We start from the raw sequence: 12868 nt of genomic DNA, 5'->3' as shown, positions 1-12868 counted from the left end.
CAGTGTCCTTCACAGCGAGTCTACGTCACCCACGTGATTTCCGCAGAACAATCTATACGTCATTTCCTGCCTCCTGTATGCTCTACCCAGGCGCCGCCCCTCGACTAAATGTTTTGGACATTTTCCTATTGGGAACGTGCCTGAACCCAAATCTACTGCTTTATTCTTCATATGTGAAAGGAAAACTTGTGTCTGAAAACGGCCAAGATGGCGCTGGCCAAAATAAACTTGAGGCTTCAAAACGGCAGCTCACAAACCAATGGGTGACATCACGGTGGGTTGCCTCTTGGCCTGGACCAATCAGCTTCGTCATCAACCCAAAACATTATCTACATTAAACTGCTGAGATTTCAACTTCTGTGGTCAATTTATAAGTTTGAGTTGTAAATTTTTAGAAATGGAGACAGGTTTCCACATAGAGCTGCTGTCATCTAATCCTCTCCATGTCTTGGAGAAGAAAAAAAGAGGCAACACAGCTTCCTCCTATATTTGGCCACTTATTTCTATATTTTAATATTCCTGCTTCTGTGTCACTGCTGCAAAAGTAAATTTACTTCTATAGAGGCTGGAAGTGTTTATCTACAGCTTTATTGCTCTCTTATACCAATAAAATGAGCATGGGTGGTTCTATGAGTCTGGTAGAGAAATGTAAATACCGAGTAGTGACCGTGGAAGGGGCGCGGGATCTTTATTGTTCAGCCTCACACAAGAAAAAATGCTTTTACTTTCACACTTGTGTTGACCTTGTTAGAAGAAGGAGTTATTTATTACCTTTGTCTTAGTTTCACTCTCTGTAATAAGCCGCTGTCATCATTTTACTTGAACATCATAAATAAAAGGGATTAATATCACTATGTGGCACATCATCATCATAATGTGGGGATATCAAAATGCATCAGCTCCTTTAACACAAATTTATTCATTTTTTTATTGCTTACTGCACCAAAATTATTCACTATCTAACGGCTGAAGTTCATTATTTCAACTTTTTCCATTATGACCGCACCTGCTGCTTCCCAGAGGCTGTGAGGGTATAATAACATGAACATGGTCCTATCAGAGATGTGGGCATTAATGTACATAATATAAGGATAACGTGTACAGATCTATGCGTGTTTGTGTCCGCCAGGTGTTTATGTAATACCATTATTAGAGTCTCTTGGAGTAAATGTGATGAATTATGCTTCAGTTAAAAAGTGCAGAATAAGCTTAATAAACTGATGAGTACTGCGCTGGCTGGAAAACAACTAATGAGCCCAAAAGTCTTTTTTTCACAAGCAAAATCACATCATTAAAATGTTGATCTCTGTTGACATCTTGCTTTGTTTCCTAAATACCCTCCTCTATCTCATCCATGGGGGAAAAAAATATACCAGGGCTCCAACAAAAGTAATGCAATGGTGCATGATGCTCATAAACCTACTCCACACGTTAGAACACACTCGCACAGATTAACCCGTGCTGACAGCCATGGACATCAGGAGGGGAAAGAAGAATGGAAATGATGCAATGGGGCTAATTACGCAGGAAGAGCAAGAGAGAGGAAGGGGGTTATTCACTACAGTGTGCTCATGCAGATGTATGCAGATGTAGATTGCATGTTTTCTCAAAGGGCAACGTTAAACACATAGATGCACGCTATAACATGCAGAGTGGGAGACGTTGATGGTGATGATGGAGGGATGGACAGATGCAGAAAGAGAAGTATGTCATGAAAAAAAATGAACATGTGCACAAGTATCTTCGTGACTAACAGTTCTACTTTTCAGACTGCTGTGGAGTGTAAAACGCAGAAATGTCCCTGGATGTTCAACGGGAAAGGGTGTGTGTTTATGTGAGCTTTTGTGCTATACACCATGCAACTGTGGGTTTCTGATGTGTGTGTATGAGCGTACGTGTATTTGTGTAGGAGTGTAAAACATAAAACTCTAAATCATCCCCATACTTGAACATTATTTTATTTCCACACTGTAGAATCATAGTTTGCACCAAAAAAAATAAAAAAATTCACGGCACCAACGCCGAGTCAAACACACACACACACATTAGACAAACCCACACAACAGAGCCTCTTGATTGCAGCATTTGCTCTCGTTCACATCTCCATGGAGACAGTCAATTGCATGTCCTTCATATGGATACAGTCATCCAGAGCCCCTCGTCCCCCACACCACTATTACACATACTATATAAAGGAGAGAGAACTGTTGATTAATGAAATAATAGAAAAAATGTCCCCATTCAAATCCTTTACAGACAGTGCTGTAAATCTGGGATAAATTTAAAATACTAGAGCCATACCTGTTCAGTCATTATTCAGCTGAATATGTAATTATGTGTGTGTGAATGTGTGTGAGTGTGAGTGTGTGTGTCTGTGTGTCTGTGTGTGTGTGTGTCTCACCCTCAGGGCACTTTGATCATTTTCAAAAACAGGTCCATCATATTACAAATTGGCACTTTCACAAGCTGAAGACAGGACGATCTGACTGATTACACCCTTTTTCATATGCACAAATTGCACATTGCACATGAACAGACACATTCACAGGCAGACGTATGCACAGACAGCAATATGTATCCTGTTGATGAAGCTGAGGATTTACTCAATTTCAGTAGAAATACAAACCAATTAATAATCCCTGACAACTTCTCTCATCCTCTTCACGTCACGCTACCTTCCTGTCTACAACACATTCTGACTATAATTCAATGTTATTCCACTATTATCATGTCAGCAAAGCGTCAACCCGGTTAAATAATGATGTGGAGCAGAAGAGAAGAGAAACACATCAGTAGTAGTAGACGGTAACATCACACTGCGTTTTAATATTTGTGTTACTATGCCAGAGATGAAAGCTTGGTTGTGTCGAGTAAAATTACAACGCAGTCACGTCTTCAGAGGTTGTTACGATCTTTGATATCTCACAGTCCTTACCATTCATGATTCATGGAGTTCAAAGAGAGAAGGAAAAAGAGGGGGCAGTGAAGAAAGACAGCTACAGACGCTAGGCCCAGTTCTCTTTGGTAGAAATGAAGGTGTAAATTCTTTCATTAAAACACACACAAAAGACTGCAACATAAAAAAAGCACCCGGCTGTATTAGGTTTACAAGCAGCAGCGGTAGAAACATGAGTGCTCCCTTCTTGTTCCTTCTGTTGATATCTTATCTTTGATAGTAAGTTATTAATGTTATAACTTATGAATGTTTACCATCACTACAGTTCTTCTTACATCTGTAATGTGGCTAAATACTAATATTCTGACATCCACATCTCAAACATTTCCATTTCTATGTTAATATGACACTGAATTTAATATCTTAAAATATTCTTATGCATCTCATGATAAAACAGGATCAAGATGGTTTAAAGATGACGTGCCTCTAGTTATTAAGAAAATGATCCATCATCTACTACCACTTTTCCTTTGAGGGTCACTGGGGGGAATGGAGCCAATCCCAGATGACATGGGACGAGAGGCGGAGTCCACCCTGGACAGGTCGCCAGCATATCACAGGACCAACATACAGAGACAAACAAACATTCACTCTCACATTCAGACCTACGGACAATTTAAAGTCTCCAGTTAACCTAACTCCAATCTGCATGTCTTTTTTAATACATTCAAAGCAAAGAATCTGAAACATGTGAGTAGAAAAAAATACAACTGTAAGAGTTAAAAGTAGTGTGAGGTATAGAATGACAGGGCCTCTTTATTATCAGCATACAGCAGCTCCACTGGGCTGCAGTGTCACACAACAACAGTGCTGTTTCTTTGACGAGGGATTAATTACCAACTTGAGAAAAACTCAGAGAGGAACTAATGTTCCTTTCTTTTATTAGGGGGAAGGACCTTTAAAAGGAGCAACACGCAGCTAAACACCAGCACTAATAAAATGGTTACGGTAAATCACAGACAGAGCAAATGAAAAGCAGAACAGCAAAACAGAGACTGAGCCACAACTAAGACTGACGCCCGGTGGTTGTATGCCTCCACCAACCAGTGCAGTTTGAGTCTAAATAAAAAATGTTCAGTACTCATAAACCATTGAAACCACTGAACCATGACCAATGAAATCTATTTTTTCTTTAAGGTAGACTTGATATATCATCTTCTAGAGACCAAAAACATAATCTAAATCTAATTATCTCATCTAGGAGTCCAAATGAACATGCGTACCAAATTTGAAAGGATTCCCTGTGAGTTTTCCTGAGATAACGTGTTCACAAGGCAACAAATGTGTTTTGTGTGGTCACAGGGACCTTGACCTTTGACCACCCAAATCTGATTAGTTTATTCTTATGTCCAAATTAAACGTGTGTATGAAATTTTAAGAAATTCCCTAAAGGCATACTTGAGGTATGTTCACAAGAATAGACAACCTGAAAACATAATGCCTCCATCCACTGGTAAAAAAAGATCTGACAAGTCATCTTGGCACCTCCTATAATTAAAATAAAAGAGGAGATGAACACACATTATCCTAAACTCTGTCTTCAGAGAAAACTCAACAGTGTTATTGGGATCAAATGAGAGGAACCACTACAACAATTGGAGCAAACAAGAGACAGTGGTACTGAGACATCTGCAGTCTTACTGTCATAAATATAGCAAACAAGCCGACTGTAATTTCAGAGTCGGCTGCCACAGACTGAGTCAGATATTTTATTCAGTTATGCACATGCTGTCACATTCAAGATGAAAAGGTCTGAACTCAGAGCTACAGACCTGCCACCATAATTAATAATGCTATCAGTGTCTTTCAGGATACCCAAGGGCACAGCAACATTTCACTGACAAACTGACAGATGATCAGTGACAATCGCTGTTTGTTATTTGCCCCACAGTTTAATACAATAGGCCCCTGTAGGGATTTACCAGTATAATCATTCTGAGATTCGACATACGCTCTTCTTTCTCTCCCTTGTTCTTTCTTATGCTCCTTTAATCATCCCTCCATCACTAGGAGTGGTTTCCAATGTGAAACAATCAGACAATGATGTTTGTTTCATCCACAATGAACCAAGTTTAACACTGTAACCATGACGATTCCATTCCTCTAATCGCGAGGAACTAACCTTATAACACACGACGATCTTTTCAGAATCAGAATCAGAAGTATTTATTTTCCAAGCAATTCTGTATGTGCACCTAACATAAACTTACTATTGTTACCAAAAGTAACTAAATACATCAGTAAGTAACTTTTTGTGTGTCTGTATCTATATTGTAAAAGAAAAACCACCAAGGACATGATTACCATAGCAACAAGCAGAGATGATGCGTTGGTAATAGGGCCGTTTAGAATATGTAGTGCGGTGGTCTTGTTGAGAAATACCATCCCGCTATGAAATAAGGACTTGTGGTTTCAGTATTTTCAAATTATTCCAAAACACTTGATGATAAAAGTCAATTTAACATTTAGATCTTTCACATTCTAAAACACTGGATACACTTGCACCTCCTCTCTAAAATGGCACCAACACTTTTTACAGTGGTTCCTAATCTGGCCTTTCACACCACTGTGCAGTGTAAACTCTCAGCAGGTTGTAGACAGCAGCTGAGCTTACACCAACCCTCTCCTGCCAAATTAAACGTGTGTGAGTTGGCTCATGCGACAGCTTCTTCACAAACCCTTTGTTGTTTCTTTTATAGCCACGGATGTTCAAATGTCACCAGGAAGTACGTCACAGGTTTTAAATTGGAAGATTGTTCTGAGTATTAAAAAGAGAAAATTGGACATAAAAAGTAAGGTATTTGTAAAGCTGTTGGTAACGACAGTGAGTCAGAAAGTCTGTATTTGGCTTGTATTGTATTTTCATCGGTTGATGTGTTTCAGAGTCAATAGTTCCCAGCCTTGACTGCAGCTGTAAGACATTAAACACCTCCCACATCTGCTGCCTGTCTCTCTCTCTCTCTGTAGTTAGCCGTCATACAGGTTTATACCTCCACCAACCAGGTCGCAGTTTACATTCATATCTGTCCAGAATTATAATACATGTAGATGAAACGTTAACGGAATTAAGTATTTTTACTGATATGTTAACCACATTTTATGAAGTGTATTAAATATGACAGCTTTTGACTCTCCTGCCTATGAGAGTAGGTAGTGAGATAGTGAGAACTATAATTAAAAGAAGGGGAAATACGAGCATTTGTGTGAGTACATGTGTGAAAATGCACATTTGCCGCATGTGTACTCATGCATCAGTAATGTGAAGATAAGCCTGCATTTAATCATGTGGGCACTTGTGCTATTTATGTGTTTTCACATTGATATGAAAACACACATTTACATTTGTCACCGCATGTTCTGTCAACATTGGTTCAGATGAGTCGTGGTGTTTGCATGGAATAACTCCAGCTCTCTATCCTAACAGGCTCTGCTATTACAGGTTTAACCCTTTCAAACCTCTGTCACACACTAAGTCACATCAGTGCACACATAATCCAATCAGGTGGCAGAGCTTTCATAAGGTCCATAAACAGCCGATGACTCATTTAAGTTCAGCCAGCTTTGTAATATTAATATTTAATTCTAATAAAACAGTTTCAACAACTTGTGATTTCCTATGCATAGGATATTTTATTACCACTAGTCTCCACTTAAAATCAAAGAAAGCATGATGATACAGAAAGATCTGACTCCTCCCTCTCGTTAATTTGGGCAAGATCCCTGATGGCTGTTATAAAAAATTGTTGTGTATAGAGGTGCTGTATGAATGTGTGTGTGAAAAGATGAATGCAACTTGTACTGTAAAGTGTTTTGAGGGGTTGATAAGACTAGAAAGGTGCTACATACAGTAAATACAGTCCTTCTACATTCCTTTCAAAGGTGATGGCCATCACCAAGAAACACTGCAATACACCAACAAAGACGGGGAAGAAGGAGACTGCAAGCTTATAAACAAAGGATTTAAAATATTCAAACAACTTGCAAATGTTTTAGAGGGAAAATGTATCCAACACTGTTAACATCCTCACACTCACAAAGGTTTCCATTTCTAATAGCGAGAGCTGTACTGACGCTGATTCTTCTTAGAATATGGAAAGTAAACCATCAGAACACCCTTAATGTTTTACAGAAAGTCAGATGAAAGAAAGAAATGCTGAATAAAGATTCCACTGAGATACAGAAGCTGGAGGAACAGAGGCTCACAAGGACGAAACATCAATTCTGCTGTGTGTTGTGTCCCAGAGATGGAAGTCAGAGCCTCAGTGAGGGTGACTGATAGTGAAGCCCATCATACTATACAGCATTTTAATGCTTCACACACACTTCTGTGGGGGGTTATACCCAAACACACACTCACTGACTTATTAATAGCTCCGATATTAAGTCAAGCTCATACCTCCTGATGCCTCCCTCTATCAATTATACCGACCTCCTGCTCATCATCTCCTCTTTTAGTCTCTCTCCCTCTCTCTCTCTCTCTCTCTCACACTCTCACTCTCACTCAATAAAGAAGGCACGCTTAAAAAACATCTAAACCCATTGAAAAAAACAACAACAAACCACTGCTGTTCCTTTATTCCAAGTGCTGCCAAGCTACGGACTCGGGCCGATTCAAAGCTCCTTATCACAATACACACTGATGCAGGGAAGGGGATGCAGGGAGCAAGCAGAAACCCTGGTGGCTCAATCTATACAACTGCACACAGCAGTGTCGCACCACAGCGAGGGGTTTGAATCCTTTCAGAAGAGCCATCTAAACCAACCCCTCCCCATGTGACTGATTGATTGACTGATGCAAATGTTATTTACGGGGTATTTACTCGTTTCTGCTCCACCTATGTGTCCGTAAATCCACCATAATCCAATATTTTATAACTGTATTAAAATGAGCTGCGATGCATCTACACATGCATAAACTCCAGCTCTCCACCCTAGTGCTCTGCTGCCGTCAGAATGTATTAAAGTTTGAATAATGTATACTCACGTCGACACAGGGCACCAGTAAACAACATATTACACCAGTCCATCAATTAATAAGCCAAGTATAAAACTGCTGACTCAGTTATATAATTTTGCTTTAACTTGAAGAGCAGGGCATCAAAGTTTCAGATGAATAACCTTAGAGCGCCTTAAGTACCATAATCAAACTATCAGCCATTAAGCACCAGCATGAGGATTGTTTCCATAAATACAGGCAAATACAAGCTGGACTTTTAAAACCAAAAATCACGTTGCATCACAAAGATAATGAGAACCTTCTCAGATGTTTTTCTTTATAATCTTAAACACACCCACACAACAAGATTAGAAAATAATGGAGCATCACATACAGGATATTATTAAGATTATTGCTCTAAGATCTAATGTGGAAGCACATAGGAGCAAAATGGAGAGTGGAGCAAAATCTTGATCTAATGTTGATATACATAAACAGAAGGCTAAAAGAGTCTGGATGAGAAAGAAGTCAGTGAGACATGGTCACACGGGTTATCTATTCTTCATGAGAGCTTTTAACTTTCAGTTGATGATTCAGTAAGCAGTTCGGGAGGTTTAAGAATGACTCTGTAACCCCACACACTACCAGATAATCTGGGCTGAACGTCGGTAACAACCAAATTCCCTTAGATTCAAGATTAAATAAGAGTTTATTGTCATGTGCACACCAATTACATTTAGCAGTCGCTGGCAATGAAATGTTTGGGTCAGTCTGAGCCGTGGATGTGCTTTAGGGTAAAAAAATACCCCCTTAAATTAAGGAGATGTCCTTATTACATAAAAACCCAGACCTCTAATGTGACCTGTGTGTGTATGCGTTTGTTACCTGACAGAAGCTGCAGTCACAAGTAATTGAAAGGAAACGCACAGACGGATACACATTGAGAAGTAAACGTCTTCACTTGTCATGCTTTCACCTACACTGCTGTGCCAGAGCAGATGGTGTGTACAACCCAGGGTTCACTTCCTGAAAACAAAGAAACAGAGAGGGGGGAGAGAGGGAGAGAGAGATAAGAGAGAGAGAGGGAGAGAGAGAGAGAGAGAGAGAGAGAGAGAGAGAGAGAGAGAGAGAGAGAGAGAGGAGATGGGGGATAGAGAAAGTGAATCCTGTCCCTCACAGTCCATCCCAAAGAACTACTGTCAGCAGAAGACAATGCAGCACTGATGGATTAACACACACACACACACACACACACACACAGACACGCACATCGCACACACGTATCATCTCTCGTCATTTGTCTGTCTTTACGTTTCCATCTCTCTTCTCTCCGTCCTTCCTCCCATTGTTCCTGAGGAACAGTGAGCAGAAACTCTAGCTCGTCCTCGTCTATTGTCAGAAGTAATTTTCACCAGCCTGTGTCTGCCTACTGAACTTTTAATGACAAACTGACAGAAAGACTGCACTGGCATATGGTCGGTCTGCCATTCCATAGGAGAACATGCATGTGTATAGGTGGGAATGTGTGTGTGTGTGCGTGCGTGTACAAGTTTTCATTCTTACAGATACAATACTGCTCACCCTCTTTGATGCATTTTCCAAAAAAGGGATTTAATTAGTCAATCAATCACAAAATAGATCCACAGAATAAAACCATGGAAAACAGATAAACAATTTCATGAAATGTATTACAATCAATAATCTACAAACACAACTAACACTAATCACCACAACTTAAGTCTGCAGCTTCTTGTAGGATTAACCCACCTATCAATCATGCTGTTCTCTATATGCTCGTCAGTCTGTATTTACACAACACTGTCCTGCACTGAATACTTATTCCTTATCACTGCCTAATGTGTGGGAACATTTGTGCTGACAAAAAAAGACTGTCAAATCAATAGCAACCTCATGGCATCACTGTAAGCGACTGTACATCTCTGCATGCCGCAGTATATAATGGCATTAACGGTGAAGTAAACCTTGTTCACTCAGACCTCTACAACTTGTCACATCATCTGTAAATATGATAATTGACCTAACAGTGAAATATGTTTTATTCTCTCTTACTGGTTTAGTCTAAATGATTTGTATCCCTGAGTTAGATTTCCACTCTTGATTTGTTGCTGTGACGCTGAGGAGTCTTTGGCCTGACAAAGCTCGTAGCAGCAAAACATTCCCACAAGCCTGAGTTACCACACATACATCTCAGCAATGTTATTACACTCAGCTTTGACATGACATGACTTTTTTTATCAAGCTGCTGCCATGTTACTTCCCCTCCTCAAGAGCTTTTTCAAATTCACAAACTAAAACGTGTTAACATGAGAACCAGGGGAAATACTCTCCACCTTCGTCTTCACAATTTTCATGTTGCTTTCTACAACTTCCACTCAATCGTCTGAGGTGTGCTTAAAGCAACGGGTCACTAGCATCATAGTATTGTCAGAACCACTGTCAGTCAATCAGAACTCTGAACCATCGCACCCCGTCAGGAGGTGTCAGGAGGTTTCTCAGTTACAGACACACGTCTGTCATCTGTCATAATCGTGACGCGCTGATCTACACAAACTGTCATGATGCCAATGTCCTGATCATTTCCTCCCATCAATGCTGACACATCAATACATTTTAGCGCTACTGGCAGAAGCTCATCAATGTATCCACCTACTAACTTCACAAAAGTCTGTCTGTGTGTATGTGGAACGCACATCTCATGAACCAATTGTCTTCAATTAAATTAAATTTTATTTGTATAGCGCCAAATTATAATATACTTTATCTCAAGGCACTTTACATAGAAGGTGGAGACCTTGACATGTGCATTGATAGGGAAGTGCAGTGTCAAATTAGGTGCACAACATTCATTTTGTTGCTGCAATGCTAAATAGAACTGAATTACAGAGCTTTTATTTTGAAAAGTTGTGATCTAGGGTCTGAGCTTGGGTTAGAACTTTTTGTCAGTTGTTAAACAGACCTCTGAAATATCCGACATGCAATACAAGACATGCATGAAAAAACGGCAGTTCAGCCAATCATTGAAATGTATACGCCACACACGTGAACACAGACGTAGCAATTCAATTGTATTTTATGAAAAACGTTGTCTTTAAAATCTTCATTGCAGATACACCAGGTAGGATGAACACCAAGGGTTCTAAAAGCCCTGCACGTCCAGCACATAAACAATAAACAATGACGGTATATTGTAGAACTGTTTGAAGAGGACTCACTAATGACAAGGAATAATTCTGAAGTAGCTCAGGAGCATTAACACAGACAGGCATTGCACTAGTAGAGACATGAATCCAACAATGTCCAGTTAATTTAGTCCTTTCAGATGTGTGTTCCTTTATCACAAACACAACACTTAAGTTTCGGAAACTATACCTTCATGGATGCTCTAGCTCAATACAAAGGTAAGTAGCTTCACATTATCTTTTCCAATTTCCATGTTGTTTAAATAGCAACTGCACTTGCGCCCATCAGTTTTTCCAATGTGGCACCATGCCACAAGCTGCTCACAGCTCTCATTACTGGTCAATACACATCACAGCCCACTTACGTTACATATTGTCTAGACCGCCGCAGAGTCTAGACAATATGTAACTTAAGGAGCGGTTAACAGTTTTTTACTAATATTGGGCAATGAAATATTAGTCCATGCCAAAGATTGCAGATCCTTTGTAGGAGACATCTACACTGTGTTGATATTTAGCTTCTCTTACTGTCCAACAGTTAGTCATCAAGAACACATATTTTCATTTATAGCACAGCACACACAGCACATGCAGCAGCAGAGTTAACTCTTTCAGTTTCACACAAAGCCACTTGTATAAATTGTTGCTTTAGAGACTAGGCTTTTCATCCAATTTAAAAATCTAAAATCTGTGAAAATCATCCCTGCAATTTTGCATCATTAACCTATTTTATCGATGCACAGACTATGAAGAGTACCCTCATTTAATCTAAGAGGTGTGCAAAATGTTCATGTGCAGTACAGCGGCTGATGCCAAAAGGAAGAGTTCAAGAACAAGCCAAAATTTAGCTGCAGCAGCAAAACCGCTGCCAGATTGAGGTCTGATTTCATGTCTGCTTTTACACTGAGCAGAGTTTTTGAAGTGGTTTTATTTAATAGAATATTAAGATCCTGCTGAATAGTTAGCGCTACCTCTCTCTGTTCTATGCACATGAAAAACTTTGTCTTCATACACACTGAACACAGACCTCAGCCGGATTTCACAGGGATTTGCACAGCCTGGAAAAAAAACATAATGCCACCGTATTTTACATAAGATTCACAGCTCGAGGCTATAAAGAGTCAAACACACAAGTCAGCTGAGCAGCAGCACTGCTGAGGTCAAATCCGACTCAGACAATCTGCCCACACTGCAGAGCTGTCTCACCAAACCTCAGAGAGGCAGAGAGAAGAGAGAGGGGGATAAAAAAGTGTTTAGGTGTGTGGGAGAGAAGCAGAAGTAAAGACGAGTCCTTTTCCATTCATTGCATTTGAAAAGAACAGAATCTGAAAACTGAGGAGAAAGAGCAAAAAATACAGAGAGAGGAGACGGAAGAGATGAGCACGAAAGCGTCAGTAAACTCTCAGCAGGTAACCGCAGCATTTATCCTTAAATCCTGACAGGTTTGCTTTGTCACATCCTGTTTGAACGAGCAGCTTCTGTATAATTCTGAGGATCAAAAGTAAAATGTGTAGTGATAGCGGGTTGCAAACACATTGCCGGCTTGGCAGAAGGTGCTTCAGCTGGTGCTGGCAAGAACGGCTTTATGAAATTACACAATATGCAAGCAACAACAGGCATTAGAGGGGATTTTAAAGAAAGCAAGGAGAAGTGTTCTGGCTCTCAGTGAGGGGATTGGTTGTCAACAAAATTTAAAGCCGTTATCATATTCAAGATTTTTTTAAACACTGGGTAACAAATTATCTTAGTAAAGGTTGGTCAGTGTTGAGATAATGA

General features: G+C 39.9%; 1 protein-coding gene across 2 annotated transcripts in view; it reads right to left on the bottom strand.

Annotated features, from left to right (window-relative positions):
• kcnab1a (potassium voltage-gated channel, shaker-related subfamily, beta member 1 a) overlaps positions 1-12868 on the bottom strand; it is a 106542-nt gene that overhangs the window by 56693 nt on the left and 36981 nt on the right. The gene's annotated exons all lie outside the window — the stretch shown is intronic.

The sequence above is a fragment of the Hippoglossus hippoglossus genome, chromosome 13 (genome assembly GCF_009819705.1).
Source record: "Hippoglossus hippoglossus isolate fHipHip1 chromosome 13, fHipHip1.pri, whole genome shotgun sequence".
In the NCBI taxonomy this organism is placed as follows: domain Eukaryota; kingdom Metazoa; phylum Chordata; class Actinopteri; order Pleuronectiformes; family Pleuronectidae; genus Hippoglossus; species Hippoglossus hippoglossus.
This window is presented reverse-complemented; position numbering and strand designations above follow the sequence as displayed.